The 12561-nt window shown below is 35.8% G+C and overlaps 1 protein-coding gene across 8 annotated transcripts in view; it reads left to right on the forward strand.

Moving 5' to 3' along the window:
- Positions 1-12561, forward strand: part of LOC143681252 (uncharacterized) — a 45985-nt gene that overhangs the window by 15327 nt on the left and 18097 nt on the right. Inside the window, exon 2 of one of the 8 annotated variants that reach the window (XM_077158109.1) lies at positions 5750-5841. The exons of the other annotated variants lie outside the window; for them this stretch is intronic. The gene's annotated coding sequence lies outside the window, so the exon portion shown is untranslated. The remainder of the gene's footprint in view (positions 1-5749; positions 5842-12561) is intronic. 8 annotated transcript variants of the gene reach the window in all.

The following is a 12561-nucleotide window of genomic DNA, read 5'->3' on the forward strand; positions in this document are numbered from 1 at the left end:
TTTTTTGGGGTCCACCACAGATTCAGATCGGCACAGCTTGATCTAAAAAAAGGCTACATATAGTCAGGACTTATAAAAGTGTAAGTAAATAAGGCCTGCTCACATATATTGTTTGGAGAGCTCATCAAAACTAAAAAATTGGAAGACTCTGTCAGGTCAAGTTGGTTCTGAGACAGGTTCCAAAGCAAAGCAGCATATCTTCTGCCCTGTCTTCTCAATGTGAATATAGCCTCTGTTTTGTATTCCTTTGAAATATTCAATAAACCTAATAAGGACTATATTGTAGAGGTCACATCCTGATTACACAGATAATACATGTAGTCATTTCTTCATTCTGTGGGACATTCAGCTTTTTCATCTTGATTGGAATTAACATAATTACAAAATTAAACCCTTATGTGATGTTGGATAAGTAAAGCCATTTTGAAAGGAAGTTTTGAAAAATTCATTAATTCCTTTATTCAAAGTCCTTTTCACACCATTATATGTACCAGGAAATAGTCTGGTTTTGTAGGTTCAGCAGGGTACCTAAAACACTGGGTCTCCACAAAAAAATTGTGGGAATTCTCTGAAATAAAAATAAATGAAAGACGAAGAAACATGAGTTTTCCCACATGCCTAATGATGTGACAAAAATATAACAGATTACTTGGATGAAAACTGGAGGATGGGAATGGTAGGTTATAGGCCACATAACTCTGTAGAACAGCTTTAAAAAGTTATTAATTAGTATAAACAAAATTAGATGCTGATTTTTTCCCTGGGTTTTGATAAGAGGAAACTGTAAAATTATAGTGCATAGTAGTGCAGGACATATATTTTTGCTATTCACAGTTGAGTTGGACATTTGAGAGGTATTCGTGTTTCTTTTTAATTTGCTATTTTAATTTTTTTCTCTGAATATTGTATCATTTTTTCATGAAGAAATATAAGTAAATTTTAAAATTTAGAATTATTAGTATATATTCATATATAAGCATTAAAATGTGTGTTTTATATTCCAGAGAAAACTGGATTTCCTTGAATAAAATCTCATGCTATTACTGTGCTTCAGCTTCTTTGTACATCTTTTATTGAAGTGAAATTCTCATAACCTAAATTTAACCATTTCAAGCAGTATAATCCGTGGTGTTTAGTATATACACAGTGGAGTACATCAACTTTATCTAGTTCCAGAGCATTTTCCTCTCCTCCAAAAGAAACTTCATAATCACAAAATGAGCCACTCCCTGTTCCCCACTCCCTTCAGTCCCTGTCACCCATTTATCTTCTTTCTATCTCTGTTTATTTACCTGTTGTGTATATTCCATGTAAATGGAAACTTTAAAAAAGTTATCTTTTTTATTTGGCTTCTTTCACTTTTCATGTTTTCAAGATTTGGCCATGTTATATAGGTTGTACAGTTACTTCTTTCTTTTTTATGGCTGAACTGTATTCCAATGTATGGATATAACATATTTTTGTTGTTCATTCAGTAGATGATAGATATTTGGTTTGTTTCCATCTGTTGGATATTGTGAATCTTGCTACTATGAATATTTGTATAAATTATTTGAATATCTTTTTAAAATTTTGGGTATCTATCAAGAAATAGATTTGCTGGGTCATCTGCTAATTCCATATAACTAATTGAGGAATTGCCCAAATATTTTCCATGGTGGTTGCACCATAGTATATTCCACCAGCAGTGTAAAGAGGATTCAAATTCTCCATATCCTCACCACAGTTATTTTAGATTTTCAAAAAATTAAAATCATCATAGTGTGTCTGAAGTGATTTCTTATTGTAGTTTTGATTTGCAAATCTGTAATGACTAAAGATGTTGAGGATCTTTTCATGTGCTTGTTGACATTTGCAAATATACCTTGAAAGATGATCTTTTCAAGTCCTTTTTCTCATTTGTCACTGTATTATTTGTCTTTTTTTAAGTTGTAAAATTTTTTCTATAAAGCCTAGATATAAGATTTGTTAGTATTCCATTCAGTAGTTGCCTTTTCAATTTCTTGAGAGTGTTTTTTATTGAACACAAGTTTTAAATTTTTATGAAGTTCTATTTATTTTTTGGTTTTAGTGCTTTTATTGGCATATTTAAGCATTAAATCCAGTGATACAAAGATTTACTGTCACATTTTCTTAAGTGTTATAGTTTTTCTCGCAAGTTAGTTCTCTGTGACTTAGTTTTGTAAGGGGGATTACATTTCATGCTTTGTATGTGAGTGTCCAGTTGTCTCACCACCATTTGGTATAGTCACTGTTCTTTCTAGAGTGCAGACTCTTGGTGCCATGTCTAAAATTAATTGACCACAGGTGCTTAGGTTTATTTCTGGAGTATCAGTTCTATTTTATTGGTCTGTATGTCTGCCTTTTTGCCAGTTCCACACTATTTTGATTATGGTAGACTTATTCTATACGTTGAAATAGAGAATTGGGTGTCCTCCAGTTTTTGTTTTGTTTTTTTTTTTGAGCTTTGATTTTTTTTTTAATTGTGAAATATATATACCAAAAAACAGTAAATTTTTTAGTACATTTTAACAAGTAGGTATAGAACAGATTTTAAAGTTTGGTATGGATTGCAGTTCCATGATTTTTAATTTTTTCTTCTAGCTGCTCCAAGACACTAGAGACCAACAGAAATATCAGTATAATGATTCAGCAGTCATACTCATTTGTTAAATCCTACCTTCTCTGTTATACTCCTCCTTCTCTTCAAGTAACATATATTCAAAAAAACAATAAATTTCAAAGCATATCGCAACTCTTGGTTGTAGGACAGATTTCAGTGTTTGATATGGGTTACTAATTCCACAATTTCATTTCTAGCTGCTCTAAGGTATTGGAGGCTAAAAGAAATATCAGTATAATGATTCAGCATGTATACTTATTTGTTAAACCTGGCCTTCTCTGTATAATTCCATCTCTTTAGGGGTATTTATTTGGGCTATGTCCATTCTAACATTTTCATGTTGGAAGGGGCTGTCCATAATAGGGGTTAGGGGGATGGAACTAGATGATGTTCTGGAAAGGCTGGCCTTTCTGCATTTCAGGACTTACCTGGTCCAGCGATCCATCTGGAGGTTGTGAATTTGGGAAAGTTGCCCTGGTGCATGGAACCTTTGTAGAATATTTATGTAATGCCATAGGTATTCTTTTGGATTGGCTGGAATGCTCCTGGTTGAGGTTTGACAAGTTATGATAGGTAGCAATGTCTAACTGAGGCATGTGTGAAAGTGACCTCCAGTGTAGCTTCTCAGCTATTTGAACTCACTCAGCCACTGATACCTTATTTGTTACACTTCTTTTCCCCCTTTTGGTCAGGATGGCATTGTTGATCCTACGGTGCCAGGGCCCGGCTCATCCCTGGGAATCATCTCCCACACTGCCAGGGAGTCTTTCTTCCTTGAATGTCATTTCCTGTGTAGTGGCGGGAGTAGTGATTTCACTTGCAGAGTTGGGCTTAGAGATGGGGGGGGCACATCTGAGCAAGAAAAAGAGATCCTCTGGAGGTGACTTTTAGGCATACTGATACATGCATAAGCTTCACAAGAGTAAGCCTCAAGATCAAGGGCTTGACCTTTTGATTTGGGTGTCACTGATCTTTGGCACAGTATCCGGAGTTTCCCCGGTGTTAGAGTTTAATAGTTCCATAGTTTCTCTCCTATCCCTCAAGGGACTTTGCCAATACTTTTTGATTATCTGCTTAATATACTTTGGGATATATCCAGGCATTACATTAAGCTATACAGAATTAAAGACCTTCATTCTTATTCTGGGCTCCGTATGTTTGGATTGTTTAAATATTCTATGCAGACAGGTTGAGTTATGTGCTACAGAAAATTTGGGTTCTGGACATAATAAACCTTTCTTCCTTTGGTCTCAGAGTAGGTGAAATTCTAAAATATAGGCAATGTCTTCCTTATCCCTGTATTCTGAATTATATTAATTCATGGATATCCTCCACTTTTGTTCTTTTACAATATCATTTTAACTATTCTGGGTTTCTTAAAATTCCATATGATTTTTTTTAATTAATTAAAAAAAATTTTAAATATAACAAAAAAACAAACATTCTTACCATATGATCATTCCATTCTACATATATAATCAGTAATTCACAATATCATCACATAGTTGTATATTCATAATCATGATCATTTCTTAGACATTTGCATCAATTCAGAAAAAGGAATAAAAAGAAAACAAAAAAATTCATGCATACCGTGCCCCTCACCCTTCCCTTTCATTGATCATTAGCATTTCAATCTACTAAATTTATTTTAACATTTGCTCCCCCTATTATTTATTTTTAATCCATATGTTTTACTCATCTGTTGAAAAAGGTAGATAAAATGAGCATTAGACACAGGGTTTTCACAATCACACAGTCACATTGTGAAAGCTATATCATTATACAATCATCTTCAAGAAACATGGCTACTGGAACACAGCTCTGCATTTTCAGGCAGTTCCCTCCAGCCTCTCCATTACACCTTAACTAAAAAGGTGTTATCTGTTTAATGCGTAAGAATAATCTCCAGGATAACCTCTCAACTCTGTTGAGAATCTCTCAGTCATTGACACTTTATTTTGTCTCATTTTGCTCGTCCCCCTTTTGGTCGAGAACGTTTTCTCAATCCTTTGATGCTGAGCCCCAGCTCATTCTAGGATTTCTGTCCCACATTGTCAGGAAGGTCCACTCCCCTGGGAGGCATGTACCACGTAGAGAGAGGGAGGGCAGTGAATTTGCTTGTCATGTTGGCTGGGAGAGAGCAGCCACATGTGAGCAACAAAAGAGGTTCTCTTGGGGGCGACTCTTAGGCCTAATTTTAAGTAGGCTTAGCATATCCTTTGAGAGGTTAAGTTTCATATGAACAAACCCCAAGACTGGGGGCTCCGCCTGTTGCTTTGGTTGTCCCCATTGCTTGTGAGAATATCAGGAATTCTCCACTTGGTAAAGTTGAGTTTTCCCCCTTTCTCACCATTCCCCCAAGGGGACTTTGCAAATACTTTTTTATTCACTGTTTAAATCACTCTGGGATTTATCGGGGCATCACTCTGGACAAACCTACAAAATCTCATGCCGTACCCAAGGTTGCATGTGCTTATGGTGTTCAATTCAATTAAGCTGTCCACAGAAGTTATATTAGGAATTGCACTAGTCAAAATATAAATTTTGTACCAAATAAACATTTTTTGCTGTAATCTCCGACATAAGTTAAAATTTTAAAATACTAATTACCATCTATTTTCAACACCCTGCAGTATTGACCTTCCTTTGTTCTTCCTCATGCAAAAACATTTTTAAATTTGTACATTTCGTCACAATCATTACACACACTAGGCAGTTCTAGATGATACCATCTCAGTCTTTTTCGTATATCTTTCCTTCTGATTTCCTTTGAGTCCCCAGGATTCCTCCCTCTATCATTCTCACATTCAGCTTCATTTAGTGTTCTAACATTATTGCATTACCGTTAGATAGTATTGTGCTATCGACTTCTGAATTTTTACAATCAGTCCCGTTGCACAATCTGTATTCCTTCAGTTCCAGTTACCCAGTATCCACCCTATTTCTATCTCCTGTTTGTCTCTGTTCTTAACTGAAATTCTCCAAGTTCATTCATTAATGTTAGTTCATATCAGTGAGACCATACAGTGTTTGTCCTTTTTTTTCTGGCTAATTTCACTCAGCATAATGTCTTAAGGTCCAACCATGTTGTTACATACTTCATAACTTTATTCTGTCTTACAGCTGCATAATATTCCATCGTATATATATACTACAGCATGTTTAGGCACTCATCTGTTGATGGACATTTTGGCTCTTTCCATCTCTTCACAATTGTAAGTAATGCTGCTGTAAACATTTGTGTCCAAATGTCCATTTGTGTCCTTGCCCTCATATTCTCTGAGTAGATACCTGGCAATGGTGTTGCTGGGTCATATGGCATTTCTTTATTTAGCTTCCTGAGGACCCACCAAACTGCCTTCCACAGCAGTTGTACCTTTTGACATTCCCACCAAGTGTGGATAAGTGTGTCTCTTTCTCCACATCCTCTCCAGCACTTGTCGTTTTCTGTTTTATTGATAATGGCCATTCTGGTTGGTGTGAGATGATATCTCATTGTGGTTTTGATTTGCATTTCCCTAATAGCCAGGGAAGTTGAGCATGTTTTCATGTGCCTTTTGGCCATTTGTATTTCCTCTTCTGAGAAGTGTCTGTCCAAATCTTTTGCCTATTTTGTAATTGGGTTGTCTGTCTTTTTGTTGCTGAGTTGAACAATCTCTTTATATATTCTGGGTACTAGATCTTTATCTGATATATCATTTCCAAATATTGTCTCCTGTTGTATAGTCTGTCTTTTTACTTTCTTGACAAAGTTCTTTGATGCACAGAAGTGTTTAATTTTGAGAAATTCCCTTTTCTTTCTTTCTTTCTTCAGTGCTCATGCGTTGGGTCTAGGAAACGCCCTCCTATTATAAGATTTATAAAATATTTCCCTACATTTTCTTCTACCAGTTTTGTGGTCTTAGATCTAATGTTTAGGTCTTTGATCCATTTTGAGTTAATTTTTGTATAGGGTGTGAGATATGGATATCCATTTCTCTAGGCAGTATTTATTGAAGAGACTGTTCTGTCCCAGGTGAGTTGGTTTGACTGCCTTATCAAAGATCAATTGTCCATTGATGAGAAGGTCTATATCTGAACACTCTATTCTATTCCATTGGTCAGTATATCTATCTTTATGCCAACACCATGCTGTTTTGACCACTATAACTTCGTAATACGCCTTAAAGTCAGGTAGCATGAGACCTCTGATGTCATTTTTCCTTCTCAGGATACTTTTAGCTATTCGGGGCACCCTGCTTTTCCAGATAAATTTGGTTATTGATTTTTCTATTTCTGAAAAGTAAGCCTTTGGGATTTTAATTGGTATTTTAATTGGTATTGCATTGAATCTGTAAATCAATTTAGGTAGAATTGACATCTTAACTATGTTTAGTCATCCAATCCGTGAACACAGTATGTCCTTCCATTTATTTAGGTCTTCTGTGATTTCTTTCACAGAAGAAAACCTATACAGTTTTCTCTGTATAGGCCTTTTGTCTCTTTAAATTTATTCCTGAATATTTTATTCTTTTGGTTGCAGTTGTAAATGAATTTTTTTTCTTGATTTCTCCCTCAGATTGTTCATTACGCTAGTGTATAGAAACAGTACAGATTTTTGAATATTGATCTTGTAACCTGCCACTTTGCTGTACTCATTTATTAGCTCTAGTAGTTTTGCTGTGGATTTTTTGGGGTTTTCAACATATAGTATCTTATCTTCTGCAAACAGTGAGAGTTTTACTTTATCCTTTCCAATTTCGATGCCTTGTATTTCTTTTTCTTGTCTAATTGCTCTGGCTGGAACTTCCAACACAGTGTTGATGAATAACAGTAGTGATAGTGGACATCCTTGCTTTGTTCCTGATCTTAGGGGAAAGTTTTCAGTTTTTCCCCATTGAGGATGATGTTAGCTGTGGGTTTTTCATATAATCCCTTTATCATGTTGAGGAAGTTCCCTTCTGTTCCTATCCTTTGAAGTGTTTTCAACTGGAAAGGATGTTGAAGTTTCTCAAATGCCTTTTCTTCATCATTCGAGATGATCATGTGGTTTTTCTGCTTTGATTTGTTGATATGGTGTATTACATTAATTGATTTTCTTATGTTGAACCATCCTTGCATACCGGGGATGAATTCTACTTGGTCATGGTGTATAATTCTTTTAATGTGCTGCTGGATTCAATTTGCAAGAATTTTATTGGGGATTTTGCATCTATATTCATTAGAGAAATTGGTTCATAATTTTCTTTTTTTGTAATACCATTGTATGGCTTTGGTATGAGGGTGATATTGGCTTCGCAGAATGAGTTAGGTAGCTTTCCCTCCTCTTCAAATTTCTTTGAAGAGTTTGAGCAGGATGCATACTAGTTCTTTCTTAAAGTTTGCTAGAATTTACATTTGCAGCCATCTCAACCTGGACTTTTCTTACTGGGGAGCTTCTTAATGACTGATTCAATTTCTTTACTTGTAATTGGTTTGTTGAGGTCATCTGTTTCTTTTCGAGTCAAAGTTGGTTGTTCATACCTTTCTGGGAAGTTATCAATTTTGTCTGTATTGTCGAGCTTATTAGAATAAAGTTGTTTGTAGTATCTTCTCATTACTTCCTTTATTTCTATGGGATCAGTGGTTATGTCCTCTCTTCCATTCTGATTTTATTTATTTGCATCCTCTCTTTTCTTCTTTTTGTCAATCTTGCTAAGGTCCATCCATCTTATTTTCTGTAAGAACTGACTTCTGGTTTTGTTGATTTTCTTGATTGTTTTCATGTTCTCAGTTTCATTTATTTCTGCTCTAATCATCATTATTTCTTTCCTTTTGCTTGCTTTGGGGTTAGTTTGCTGTTCTTTCTCTAGTTCTTCCAAGTGGACAGTTAATTCCTCGACTTATGCTCTTTCTTCTTCTTCTTCTTTTTTTTTTTTTGCATGGGCAGGCACTGGGAATCAAACCCAGGTCTCTGGCATGGCAGGCAAGAACTCTGCCTGCTGAGCCACCATGGCCCACCCTCTTTCTTCTTTTTTTGACATAGGCATTTAGGGCAATAAATTTCCTTCTTAGCACTGCCTTTGCTGCATCCCATAAATTTTGATTTGTTGTGTTTTCATTTTCATTTGCCTCGAGATATTTACTGATTTCTTTTGTAATTTCTTCCTTGACCCACTGGTTTTTTACGAGTATGTTGCTGAGCCTCCATTTATTTGTGAATTTTCTGGCACTCTGCCTATTATTGATTTCCAACTTCATTTCTTTATGATCTGAGAAAGTGCTTTCTATGATTTCAGTCTTTTAAAATTTATTGAGACTTGCTTTGTGACCCAGCATATGATCTGTCCTTGAGAATGATCCATGAGCACTTGAGAAAAAGGTGTATCCTGCTGTTGTGGGGTGTAATGTTCTATATATGTCTGTTAAGTCTAGCTCATTTATTGTATTATTCAAATTCTGTTTCTTTATTAATCCTGTTGTCTAGATATTCTGTCCATTGATGAGAGTGGTGAATTGAAGTCTCCAACGTTTATGGTAGATGTGTCTGTTTCTCTTTTCAGTGTTTGCCTCATGTATTTTGGAGCATTCTGGCTTGGTGCATGAATATTTATGATTGCTGTGTCTTCATGTTGAATTGTTCCTTTTATTAATGCATAGTGTCCTTCTTTATCTCTTTTAACTGTTTTACATTTGAAGTCCAATTTGTTGGATATTAGTATAGCTACTCCTGCTCTTTTTGATTGTTATTTGTATGAAATATCTTTTCTTGTCCTTTCACTTTCAACTTATTTTTATCTTTGGGTCTAAGATGCATTTCCTGTAGACAGCATATAGATGGGTCCTGTTTTTTAATCCATTCTGCCAGTCTTTATGTCTTTTGACTGGGGAGTTTAATCCTTTAACATTTAGTGTTATTACTGTACAGGCAGTACTTTCTTCTACCATTTTGCCTTTTGGATTTTATAAGTCATACCTAATTTTTCTTCTTTTTACCTTTACTGATAGTCTTCATTTCTGCATTCTTCTCCACATTTCTCCCTCCTATCTTTTCATATCTGTCTCTAGTGCTCCCTTTAGTATTTCTTTCAGTATTTGTTTCTTGGTCACAAATTCTCTTAGTGATTTTTTTGTCTGAAAGTGTTTTAATTTCTCCCTCATTTTTTCAAGGACAGTTTTGCTGGATATAAAATTCTTGGTTGGCAGTTTTTCTATTTTAGTAATTTAAATATATCATTCCACTGTCTTCTCATCTCTGTGGTTTCTGCTGAGAAATCTACCCATAGTCTTATTGGGCTTCCCTTGTATGTGATGAATTGCTTTTCTCTTGCTGCTTTCAAGATTCTCTCTCTCTTTGACATTCTGACATTCTCATTAGTAAGCATCTTGGAGTATGTCTATTTGGATCTATTCTGTTTGGGGTGCGCTGCAGTTCTTGGATCTGTAATTATAAGTCTTTCATAAGAGTTGGGAAATTTTCAGTGATAATTTCCTCCATTAGTTTTTCTCCTCTTTTTCCCTTCTCTTCTCCTTCTGGGACACCCAAAACACGTATCTTCGTGCACTTCATGTTGTCACTCAGTTCCCTGAGTCCCTGCTTGTATTTTTACATTCTTTTCCCTACATTGTCTTTTGCTTGTCGGATTTCAGATGTTCCGTCCTCCCATTCACTAATCCTATCTTCTGCCTTTTGAAGTCTGACATTGTAGGTTTCCATTGTTTTTTTCATTTCTTCTGCTGTGCCTTCATTCCCATAAGTTCTGTGATTTGTTATTTCAGACTTTCGATTTCTTCTTTTTGTTAATTCCTTGCCTTCTTTGTATCCTCCCTCAATTCATTGATATGATTTTTGATGAGGTTTTCCATGTCTGTTTGAACATTCTGAATTGTTTCAACTCCTGTATCTCATTTGAATTGTTGGTTTGTTCTTTGACTGAGCCATATCTTCAGTTTTCCTAGTATGATTCATTATTTTTTCGCTGGTGTCTAGGCATTTATTTACCTTAATTAGTTTATTCTGAAAGTTGTTTTCACTTTTTTTACCTAGGATTTTCTTGCTGGATGACTTTGTTGTCTATCTGTTCTTTGACATTTGATTCAGCTTATTCTGGACCTCTAGCTTAGGTTTAGTTTAACAGATCAGAATTTTTCAGTTCTTGTTTGCTGGTTTCTTACTCTGCTGTATGGTGCCTTTCCCCTCCCCCCCCCCACCACCTTAGGAGGGTCTACTTAGGTATTATAGACCCCAGCCAGATATTCCTAAACCAAACTGGCTTCCTCTTAGGAGGAAAGAGTCACCTGCATCAGTTTTCCCTGAGGATGAGGCCCAGCAGGTTGAAACACTTTCCTATGAAGCCACTCGACTCTGTGTTTTTCCTTTCTTGCCCAGTATGTGGTGCTTTTCTGCCTGCGGGTCCCACCAGCATAAGGTGGTGCTATACCTTTAACATCAGTTGACTTTCCCCTCTGAAGGCATGGTTGAGATAGAGGAGAGATTGTAGGATGGCTTTAGTCACTTCACTTTTCTAGACCCTGGGGTCTGCCTTCCTTGAGGGAGGGATTCCCCCTGAGCTGGGCCCCACTTCTCTCCTAGGAAAGGCACAGACTCCAGACAAACACTCAGACAAGCTCAATTCTGCCTGTGCCTGGGGCAATTGGAACCTGAGAAGACTTGCAGAGTTCTAGGTGGGCTCGCATCTGGTCTAGCTGGTCCACATTGGGGTACGCTATGTGGCCAGTCACTGATGTGGCCCCAGCAGTTGTTCTGCACTGTTCCTTGCTATTTACTAGCTGCTCTGGTGGACGAACTAAATCCCACACCTTGCTAAGCCGCCATCTTGGCCCCTTTTCCCATATGATTTTAAGGGTCAACTTTTACATAATTTAAAAATGGCCATTGTTATTTTCATAGGTATTGCAATGTATCTCTGAATCATTTGGGAAAGTATTGCTACCTGAATGTTATTAGATCTTGCAGTCTATGAAATGGGATGTCTTTTCATTTATTTAGGTGCTCTTAAATTTTTTTTAGCCAGATTATGTAGATATCAGTATATACTATGATTAAGTTTATTGCTCGGAATTTTAATATTTTTTATGTCACTGAAGATTGCTCTTCTTAATTTCCTTTTTGGATGCTTCCAAATTTATATACATAAATGCAACTGATTTATGCATGTCAAACTTCTACTCAGCAACTTTATTGCTTTCCTTTATTACCTCTAATACTTAGGGTGCTTGTGTATAAATGAGTGTATAAGTCCAAATGTGAGTAGGTAGTCTATAGGATTGTTTCTATATAATACCATGTCACCTCACAATGGGTAATTTTATTTTTTCCTTTCCAATTTGCATGCCTTTTATTGTTTTCATTATAGAAAAATTGCTTTGACAAGAATGTTCTAGTATGGTGTTTAATAGCAGAAAATGAAAGCAATCATTCTTGTTCATGATCTTAGAGGAACGCTTTCAGGCTTTCTCCATTATGTATGATGCTAGGTATGGATTTTTCATGAAGTCCTTTTATCAGATTAAGGTAGTTTGTTCCCAGTCCTTGTGTATTGATTGTTTTTATCATGAAAAGTGTTGCGTTTTATCAAATGTTTTTTTCCTGCATCAAAATAGATCTTATTTTTTAAAATCTATTAATGTGGATTATTACATTGGTTAATTTCTATATGGTGACAAATTCCTTGCATTTTTAAGGTAACTCTCACTTAGTCATGATATGTAGCCTTATTAACATTCTCTAGATTTGGTTTGATAGTATTTTGTTGAGCATTTTGGCATCTGTATACATGAGGAATAATTGTAGTTTTTATGCCTTTGTCATTCATAAAGGACAAGGGTGGACCTGTAGAATTAGTTAGAAAGTATTCCCTTCTGTTTTCTAGAAGGGTTTAGAAAGATTGGTGGTAATCCTATACGTATTTCATAGATATCAACAGCAAAGTCATCTTGTCCTCTACTATTCAGAC

The sequence above is a fragment of the Tamandua tetradactyla genome, chromosome 4 (genome assembly GCF_023851605.1).
Source record: "Tamandua tetradactyla isolate mTamTet1 chromosome 4, mTamTet1.pri, whole genome shotgun sequence".
Taxonomy (NCBI): domain Eukaryota; kingdom Metazoa; phylum Chordata; class Mammalia; order Pilosa; family Myrmecophagidae; genus Tamandua; species Tamandua tetradactyla.